Here is a 10,087-nt window from a genome sequence, read left to right as displayed (position 1 = left end):
GATATCTCCCAGCGTAACTTATCCTCTGGCGGGAAAGGGTACGCCATCAGTAACTTTTTAGAAATTACCAGTTTCTTATCGGGGGGAACCCACGCTTTTCACACACTTCATTCATTCATCTGATGGGGGAACAAACACTGCCTGCTTTTTCTCCCCAACATAAAAACCCATTTTTAGAGGGTTAATGTCAGAAATGTGTAACACATTTTTTTTTTTTTTTTTTTTATTGCCGGGATCAAGTCACGGATGTTCCTAGTGGATTGTGTATATGTCTCAACCTTGTCGACACTGGAGTCAGACTCCGTGTCGACATCTGTGTCTGCCATCTGAGTGAGCGGGCGTTTTTGAGCCCCTGATGGCCTTTGAGACGCCTGGGCAGGCGCGGACTGAGAAGCCGGCTGTCCCACAGCTGTTACGTCATCCACCCTTTTATGTAAGGAGTTGACACTGTCGGTTAATACCTTTTACCTAACCATCCACTCTGGTGTCGGCCCCACAGGGGGCGACATCACATTTATCGGCATCTGCTCCGTCACCATATAAGCCTCCTCATTAAACATGTCGACAGCCGTACCGACACACCGCACACACACAGGGAATGCTCTGACTGAGGACAGGACCCCACAAAGCCCTTTGGGGAGACAGAGAGAGAGAGTATGCCAGCACACACCAGAGCGCTATATAATGTGGGGATTAACACTATAACTGAGTGAAATTTCCCCAATAGCTGCTTGCATATATAATATTGCGCCTAAATTTAGTGCCCCCCCTCTCTTTTTAACCCTTTGAGCCTGAAAACTACAGGGGAGAGCCTGGGGAGCTTTCTTCCAGCTGCACTGTGAAGAGAAAATGGCGCCAGTGTGTCTGAGGGAGATAGCTCCGCCCCTTTTTCGCGGACTTTTCTCCCGCTTTTTTCTGGATTCTGGCAGGGGTATTTACCACATATATAGCCTCTGGGGCTATATATTGTGGCATTTTTGCCAGCCAAGGTGTTTTTATTGCTGCTCAGGGCGCCCCCCCCAAGCGCCCTGCACCCTCAGTGACCGGAGTGTGAAGTGTGTATGAGGAGCAATGGCGCACAGCTGCAGTGCTGTGCGCTACCTTGGTGAAGACTGATGTCTTCTGTCGCCGATTTTCCGGACCTCTTCTTGCTTCTGGCTCTGTAAGGGGGACGGCGGCGCGGCTCCGGGACCGAACACCAAGGCTGGGCCTGCGGTCGATCCCTCTGGAGCTAATGGTGTCCAGTAGCCTAAGAAGCCCAAGCTGGCTGCAAGCAGGCAGGTTCGCTTCTTCTCCCCTTAGTCCCTCGCTGCAGTGAGCCTGTTGCCAGCAGGTCTCACTGAAAATAAAAAACCTAATTCTATACTTTCTTTCTAGAAGCTCAGGAGAGCCCCTAGTGTGCATCCAACCTCGGCCGGGCACAAAATCTAACTGAGGCTTGGAGGAGGGTCATAGTGGGAGGAGCCAGTGCACACCAGGTGACCTAAAGCTTTCTTTAGTTGTGCCCAGTCTCCTGCGGAGCCGCTATTCCCCATGGTCCTAACGGAGTTCCCAGCATCCACTAGGACGTCAGAGAAAATACAATTCTGCTATTGCATAGCGCAAATCCCCATTTTGAGTTAAGCACCATATTCTTAGTTTAGCGGTTAGGTGTCACCTATGGAATGCACAGTGTCAGGTCTCTCTGAAAAGTGTCCTTCCCTGTATCCCTTATTAATTTCTTCATTTAATATTGGTTTGTCCTAATATGAAAGGAGGGTGTATGGGAATGAATGGGTGGGAGAATGGGTGTCAACGTGGGGATGCATGATGGTGGAGGGTGTATGAATGGGTGGGTGTTTGGAGATTCGAAAGGATTTTGGCGCAGGTTTAGGAGGAGGATATAGGGATGGAGGGAGTATTTGGCGAATTGGAGAGGTGCTTAAAGAAATAGGGTTTAGGCAGGGGTCTCAAAGAGCACTGAGTGAAGTAAACTACAGTACAGTAGGTTGAAAGTTTATCCATTATGTTATGAAATGTTATAGTAACATGCATAAGGTTTTCTTTTTTTGTTTTTTATTTTTCATAAGTTTTTTTTTTGTAAAATATAAAATGTGTTGAAAATATTTATTTATTTTATTTCATATAAATATATTTATGAGGACATTTTATGTAAAAACAGTTGCAATATTTTTAATGAAAAACACTGACCCCATTGATTCTTAGTCCATTCTTAGTACTACTGTATAATGTGCAGTAGGCCTTATTCTTCCATACTGTAGGCCTGATTCCAAGGCGGATGTAAGTGGAAATGTGGACGGATCCTGTGTATATGTACATGCACCTCAAACAGGGCCGGATTAAGCTCCAGGCCCCTCATCAAAAAAGGCCCACAGGCTTGCTGTGTTGCTGAAGATAGAAAAAATATATTTTACGTACTTTCTCCAGCAGCATAGGAATCAGCCGCTCCAAGCCTGCCCACTAGAATCTCGCTAGACCATATACACCCCCTGGCCAACAGTCCACGTAAGGTGCCAAATATAAATGGCGGCTTAATCCCCCCCTCCCATGCACTGAATAGTGTATCACTGCCTTCCACGCACCCTGTGTCCCGATGACGGGCGGGCAGGGGGCGCGGGCCGGTGGGGAGCTGCAGCATTTCAATTGAAGGGCACGGAATGCAAACTAGGGCTCTCTGTTACGCTTCCCAGTGCACCTGCAGGCTTGTGTCAGTGTTGAAACAACACACTGAACGCTGCGTGCACATTGTTCTGAAAGGAGCCAGGCCCAGGAGAAGGCAGGCAGGAGATGAAGACGTGCCATGGTTGTGCTGATTAATGAGGTAATCATGGTGAGTGTGTGGGTGCAGACTGTAGATTGGAGAATTCTTAAAACGTTTAATCACACGGGATCCCGAAACAGATATCCCCTCACCCGAAAAATCACCCAAACAAAAGGCCAGAGAGGCCAATTAGTAGCAATTATTGGTTTATTAACACCATTTTTGACATACACATTAAAAATGTTGTACAAGAATAAAATTAGTATATTACTGAGAAGTATCCAGAACGTGTGGATGGTGAGTTAGATCCTCCCTCAGCTTAGCAAGGTGTGAGCTCGAAAGGGAGAATCTCAGAAAATCTCCACTTGTTTGCTGCACAAGCACGTCTGATATATTTGTGAATCTCACTGTGGAGGTTTCCATTGTCGACACACTTTTTAACTTCTGTTGTACTACTATGATAAAACTTGATATACAGTATGAGATTTTTTTCATATAAATGAGTTGGATTATAAGTCCTTTAACCTATGCAGGTGTTTTTAAGGACATCTGTACGATCATTTTGGATGAACTTCATCACAAGTTTTTGTGATTAAAAACACTGATTGGTTTTTTAAAGAAAGAAAAAAGACTCATTAAGATAGCTTTATGATCATTGGTCCATACGTTGTCAGCTATGAGTTATCAATCCAGACTGTGAAGATTCTCCCTTTTAAGCTCACACCTTGCTAAGGTGAGGGAGGATCTAACTCACCATCCACACGGTCATCTCCTACTAGGTGATATTTCAGAATATTAATACATAATTAAGCCATTAGAGAACACATCCCATCCAGCAACAGCACCGGGAGCATGATATTATGTGATCCATTACCATAACATACACAGACACTGTAAACATAAACAAAAACATACATAATATAAAGTATCAACTACAAGTATCTACATACTTTTGGTAGTCATGGATCACATAAGGTCATTCTCCCAGCGCTGTTGCTGAATGTTATGATGTCATCAGCCATGGACTCCGGGAGGGTGTACAGTCCCGAACTCCAGAGTGGCTATTCACAGGGTGCTATTAGGTATATAAGGTTAAAAACTTTGATATTGTTCTATTATATCCTGAAGATAGTGGTAAAGACTGTAACGATGATAAAGCCCCATGTTTGGTTTATTATTTGTTGAGTACAAATAATTTTATACAGTATAAACAGTATATATATATATATATATATATATATATATATATATACACATATATATATATATATATATGTGTGTGTGTGTGTATATATATATATATATATAAAAAAACAAAGGAGGACAAGGCACCTAATAGTGTGCAAGATTTTACACAAACTTTCAGTTACATTTGCATTTTTTTAATATTCTTTTGACAGTAAAAAAAAAAAAAAAGGTGATGTAAAAGGGACAGATTGAGGTGTTTGGAGGTAGGCTGTAGATATGTCCTTCATGGTGCTAGCCACACACCCTGCATAGACCCCCCCACCCCTCATCACTAGCCACACCCCTGCATGTGTTGGTCACACCCCCTGTGGCAGCACACAATAGGCCCTTCATATATTTCAGCTCCAGGCCCACGTGGACCTTAATCTGGCACTAACCTCAAAAAGAAATTGTTGAGTATGCATGCCTCAGATCAGACATACAGTACTGAGTGCCAATGGACAGAGTTTTCAAGCTTGCAATGATTGATCCTTCTGTTGACGACGCATTCTCGTTGGTAACTGGGCAGCGATAGTACGGATGCAGAAAATTCATCTGTCTCACGTCAGTTTCATTTGCAGCGTGCGGATGCAGATTGGGCTTTGGATGGCTGCAACCAACAACACTACTGATGACCGCTGTGGACATAAAATCAGTGTGCTGGATGGTCTTCCATCTGAAGATGCATGAATTTTTGGCATACATGGATGGTACAGGTTCACTATGTTGACAGTATTTTTTTTTTACATACTGTGCTACTATGTATTTATTTTTTTAATCACACTTTCTATGAAATAGTTAACAAGTTCCATTTACTATATAGCATTGTTGATGTCATTAGTGACCAAGGATACTATTACAGTATGACACCGTTTGCAAAAATGCATTCTCAGCTTTATAATGTCCTCAAACAAAGCTGCAAATGAACTTGACATCAGAGGGAATTACAGCGGATAACTAAATGAAAAAGAAAAGCATTTACCAGTATGAGCCAAATAAATATTGGCTAGCTGACACATCATTTTAAGAAAATGACATTCATTATATGTAGCACTTCTTAAAGAGTACCTTGTCACGCAGTGCTTGATCCTTCTCTGTATTCAGAAATGTAACTGAGCAGGTAATTCTGATATATTTCTTATCCAGACAAATGCTCTTCATAAGATATATCTGTATTATACAGCCATGGTGTTTAGGGCTTCTCAAGAGTGTCTTAATAGACAAAGATTAAAATTTTTCAATTAAATCCAGCATTTCTTGGCTTGTCAAATCACACTTAACTTATGTCCTATTTCCACATAGACCTGGAGAGGAGATTGCAGAGTCACATATCTCAGTCTCCTTGTGTGAATACACAGACTTAGCGGATCAGCAACTGTAACATGAAAAGCATCCATTGTCTTCATATATTGCTGGTGGCCTTAATTTAGATTATACAGAACTTGCCTATGCTCCAAGAATGTTAACACCACTGCCACTGGTACCATATAAGTGACTACTGGGCAACCAGAGTTATGGGGCCTAACTCAGATCTGTTCGGTCGCTAGCGTTTTTCGCTGCGCAGCGATTAGGTAACTACTGCGCATGCGTATGCACCGCAATGCACAGGCACGTCGTACGGGTACAAAGCAGATTGTTGCTGTGCACTGGTTCTAGTGAAGAATCTATTCGCTCAGCTGATCGCAAGGAGATTGACAGGAAGACGGCGTTTGTGGGTGGCAACTGACCGTTTTCTGGGAGTGGTTGGAAAAACGCAGGCGTGTCGATGCGTTTGCAGGGCGGTTGTCTGATGTCAATTCTGGGCTCGAATAGGCTGAAGTGATCGCAGCAGCTGAGTAAGGTCAGAGCTACTCAGAAATTGCACAAGCTGTTTTTGTACAGGGTGGAGGCACACGCGTTGCACACTTGCAGAGCTAAAATACACTCCCCTATAGGTGGCGTCTATCTGTTCGCAGCGCTGCAAAAAAATAGCTAGCGAGCAAACAAATCTGCATTAGGCCTATTATGTCGACATTATGCAAGTCGACATAACTGTTGACCTAACATACAGCACCCCGTATTAGCAGCACATTGCACTGCTCGATAGTGTAATCTTGTTTTTTTTCCCCATGTTATTGTTAGTTTGACCAACATTACTGTATATAATTATGGAAAGTACATCATTCTGTGGTAACCTAGTGACTGGTGAGGTGAAGTGAGTGCAGTGCATACAGAGTGTAGGTACCTTGATGTACAGTAGAATGGTCCTCTTCTGGAAATAATTTCCTGCTGAACCTCACCCCAGCAGAGAGGCAAGGTTTTCCCCCAGGTCAGCAGAGATAAGGACACAAATATGATGCAAAAGAATAACACTGTTTATTCCATGATCTTGTTTAGGACCTAAACCAGTGATGATATAAATAAAATTATATAGTACACTTGGAACATAGTTTTATCAATAAGGGGTTTGTATAGAATTAGAATACAGATTTGTCCTTTTAGTCTGTTTTTGCGATGAGTTTGCATTTGGAACTCACTGTAATGTATCATTTTGTATGCAGATACAGCCACAGTCGCACACAGAATATAGGCGTGCTGCATATCATTTTAATCAGCAGAAGCTGCTTGTGCATTCTAGTCACATAGCGATGCAAATAAGATGCATTTTCAGCAAAAAAAGATGCCTGACATTAGCAGAGCCAGGAGCTGCCAGCTAACTCACCCCAGGTATCTCCTGCTGCATGTCATATTGAAGCAAGATATATGAGGACACATCTGTAGAATATCGGCACTGCACCTGGGACACTAGTGCTGCCATAGGCACCTATGGCAGAGCTAAGTGTTCCAGGTGTTACTCAGAGGATGGATCACTTACCATCTGGTTTCTTCCCAACACTGATATTGCCTCCTGTACCTGCTTCCCCTCATTGGAGAAGCAGGAAGTGAGCTGTCACCTTGGCCAGCTGTCAATAAAGTTATTACTAAAAAAAATCTCACTGCTGCAGCAGCTCTACAGTAAACTGAAAGAGGTGAGTCGCTCTACTTTCTCTTCCCTGCTGCCTGACACCGCCAAGGGGCTAATTTAACTTTCACCCACTTTGGCGGGTCTATTATTAGTAGCATTCGCGGTTGCCTCCTGAAAAAGCTGCAGTTTGCAGTGAAATGCATTAAGGGATACTTAGTCAATTAGTAATGGGATCCTTGGATAGTAGTTAGTTAGGAGTTAGTGTCTATGAATTGTAGATGACTATGTGGAGATTGGACACGTAATATAAGGGCAGATGTATTAAGCCTGGAGAAATTATAAAGTGGGAGGTGATAACGCACCAGCCAATCCGCTCCTAACTGTCATGTTACAGGCTGTGTTTCAAAAATGACAGTTAGGAGTTTACTGGCTGGTGCGTTATCACCTTCCACTTTATCACTTCCCCAGGCTTCATACATATGCCCCATTGTAACAGGAACTATCTTACCAAGCAAGGTGTAGCAAGGATATCTTTTCCACTGATTACAGCCTCAGCAGGAAAACAGCTGGTTTGCCAAACTTCTGCCGTTTATGACTTCCCTGCAAGATGTCGATCACCTCTTTCTCTCACTTATATCTCCAAGATTGCGACAGCTGTCTCCCTCTCTCTCTCCCTCTCTCTCTCTTTCAGGATTTCTAAGCCTGAAAGCGGTTCTATTCTTTGCTGCTGTCCTCAAGATTTCACCTCCCCTCTTTACACGATGGCACTGGATGAGGCAGTTTTGTGGGGGCTATAGTCTCACAGGATGAGGCAGCTTTGTGGGGGCTATAGTCTCCTGCAGCAGTGCAGCTCACACACAAAATAAAGTGATACCTCCCAGTTGCAGAGTATCATAATACTAGTAAGTTTAACTTAAACACATTGGTTGGTGAGTCTGATAACTCAATGGGATTATGGCCATTAAGAAATCATCACAAGACAGTATAAATTGGCCATGCTGGAGTACTCTTCCAAGGATCTTTACTGGCTATCACTCTGATGGTCATATATGTGTGTTTGCAATTTATTGAATAACAGCAATGTTTATTAGGGTCTATTGAGACTTTCTGACTGAAGATTCTAACCATATAAAATAAGATACTGTACTTTTTGTATGGAATACAGTACAGTTTTTTTCTGAAACAATCATTGCAAACACAGCATAGACACCTAAGCCCGAGGGCCAAACAAATGATTTAATATACCCTGATACACTGTTATATAGTAGGTTTACATCAGCTCACCATACAGGGACTTATAGGCTGCTTAACGTCAATAAAGCTGCTTAATATGAACGTGATATTTAAATTAGAGATGAGTGGTTCAGATTCCTTTCAATCTGGGCTGCTCCACACACTGGGGTTCCAAGTCAACCTGAACTGTGGCTTGGGTGTTCCTGCCAGACCCCGATCCCACGTTTAGGCCAACGTCATCCTCCCGGCATCGGATTCTTGTGGGACTTGGATTCCATATATGGTGCCGCTGCCGGGACTTGGCGCCATTTCACTTAACGCATGCTGCTGTTTGCTGCACTATACTCTGCTGTTTTGGCTGTGCTATGTCCAGACTCCAGAGACTCCACACTTCACTAAGTGGCTGTGCACTGCAGTACAGTGACAGTATATATAAGGGCATGCTGCACTCTGCCCTATGCACTGCTGTTTTGGCTGTGCTGTGTCCGGAGCCTTCAGGCTCAATAGTGATTGTGCTCTGTATAGTGACTGTGTATAGGGGCATGCTGTGCTGTACACCTGCGCTAAATTGTACAATTTGGTGTGCTTTACCTTGGAGCAGTTTGTTCAAGTGCATCTATAAGACCTGTGATCTGCCCAGTTTGCACCTAGCTGCAAGTTTAAAAGTAGATTAAAAAAAAAAAAATGTATATATATATATGTATATATATATATATGTATATGTATAAAATGGTAGAACCCAGTGCCATCTGTGTTAAACGAATTCCAAGTGAGAATTAAATAATAATATGCGTACCGCATCCCATGTATATATCAGGCATGTAGTGTAAACCGTGTTTCTCCTGATGCCGGTCTTCTAGCTTTCCCACTGACTCCGTAGATGGACCGTAAGAAAATTAGAAAAGTAACAAAAAATAGTGTAGTATTGCCAACATATGTAAAGGTGTGCATATATCAAAATTTCCGATGTGATTAGTGGTTATGCCTTTAATTAAATGGTGCACCCATTGTCACAATTGAAGACCATGTGAAGTGCCCACCGCCTAAGGTAGTATAAAAATAAGTACCCTCAGGACTTGCAATGCTTGCATGTAGAAGTATCTTTAGAGAGTTCTTCTCCTGAGGTTCATACTGGGGACCCTGTGGGCAATGGAGATTTATCTGTGCTGACTTCTACTTGTCCTGTAGCCACTGGCCAGATAACTTGTCTTGTTTCCTGCTCAGTCAAATACATGAGATGTTACTGTCTCTTGTAAAGTTTTGTGAAGATGAGAAAATAGGTCTACAGTGAGATACATAGTGAGATATATATATACACACTGCTCAAAATCTCAAAATAAAGGGAACACTAAAAATAACACATCCTAGATCTGAATGAATAAAATATTCTTATAAAATACTTTGTTCTTTACATAGTTGAATGTGCTGAGAACAAAATCACACAAAAATTATCAATGGAAATCAAATGTATTAACCCATGGAGGTCTGGATTTGGAGTCACACTCAAAATTAAAGTGGAAAAACGCACTACAGGCTTATCCAACTTTGATGTAATGTCCTTAAAACAAGTCAAAATGAGGCTCACTAGTGTGTGTGGCCTCCACGTGCCTGTATGACCTCCATACAATGCCTGGGCATGCTCCTGATGAGGTGGCGGATGGTTTCCAGAGGTATCTCCTCCCAGACCTGGACTAAAGCATCTGCCAACTCCTGGACAGTCTGTAGTGCAACGTGGCGTTGGTGGATGGAGCGAGACATGATGTCCCAGATGTGCTCAATTGGATTCACGTTTGGGGAACGGGCGGGCCAGTCCATAGCATCAATGCCTTTGTCTTGCAGGAACTGCTGACACACTCCAGCCACATGAGGTCTAGCATTGTCTTGCATTAGGAGGGCCAACCGCACCAGCATATGGTCTCACA

The 10,087-nt window shown here is 42.9% G+C and overlaps 1 long non-coding RNA gene across 1 annotated transcript; it reads right to left on the bottom strand.

The window, feature by feature from the left end:
* Positions 1–5,062: 5,062 nt before the first annotated feature.
* On the bottom strand, positions 5,063–6,911 carry LOC134935076 (uncharacterized). Its single transcript, XR_010179880.1, has 3 exons — positions 6,843–6,911; positions 6,213–6,367; positions 5,063–5,200 (listed from the first exon to the last, which is right to left on the bottom strand). It is a non-coding gene; the product is annotated as an uncharacterized LOC134935076 (long non-coding RNA).
* Between the last annotated feature and the right edge of the window lie 3,176 nt (positions 6,912–10,087).

Source organism: Pseudophryne corroboree, chromosome 6, assembly GCF_028390025.1.
Source record: "Pseudophryne corroboree isolate aPseCor3 chromosome 6, aPseCor3.hap2, whole genome shotgun sequence".
Classification (NCBI taxonomy): Eukaryota; Metazoa; Chordata; class Amphibia; order Anura; family Myobatrachidae; genus Pseudophryne; species Pseudophryne corroboree.
The sequence above is the reverse complement of the archived record's forward strand: the minus strand, read 5'-3'. Positions and strand labels throughout refer to the sequence as shown.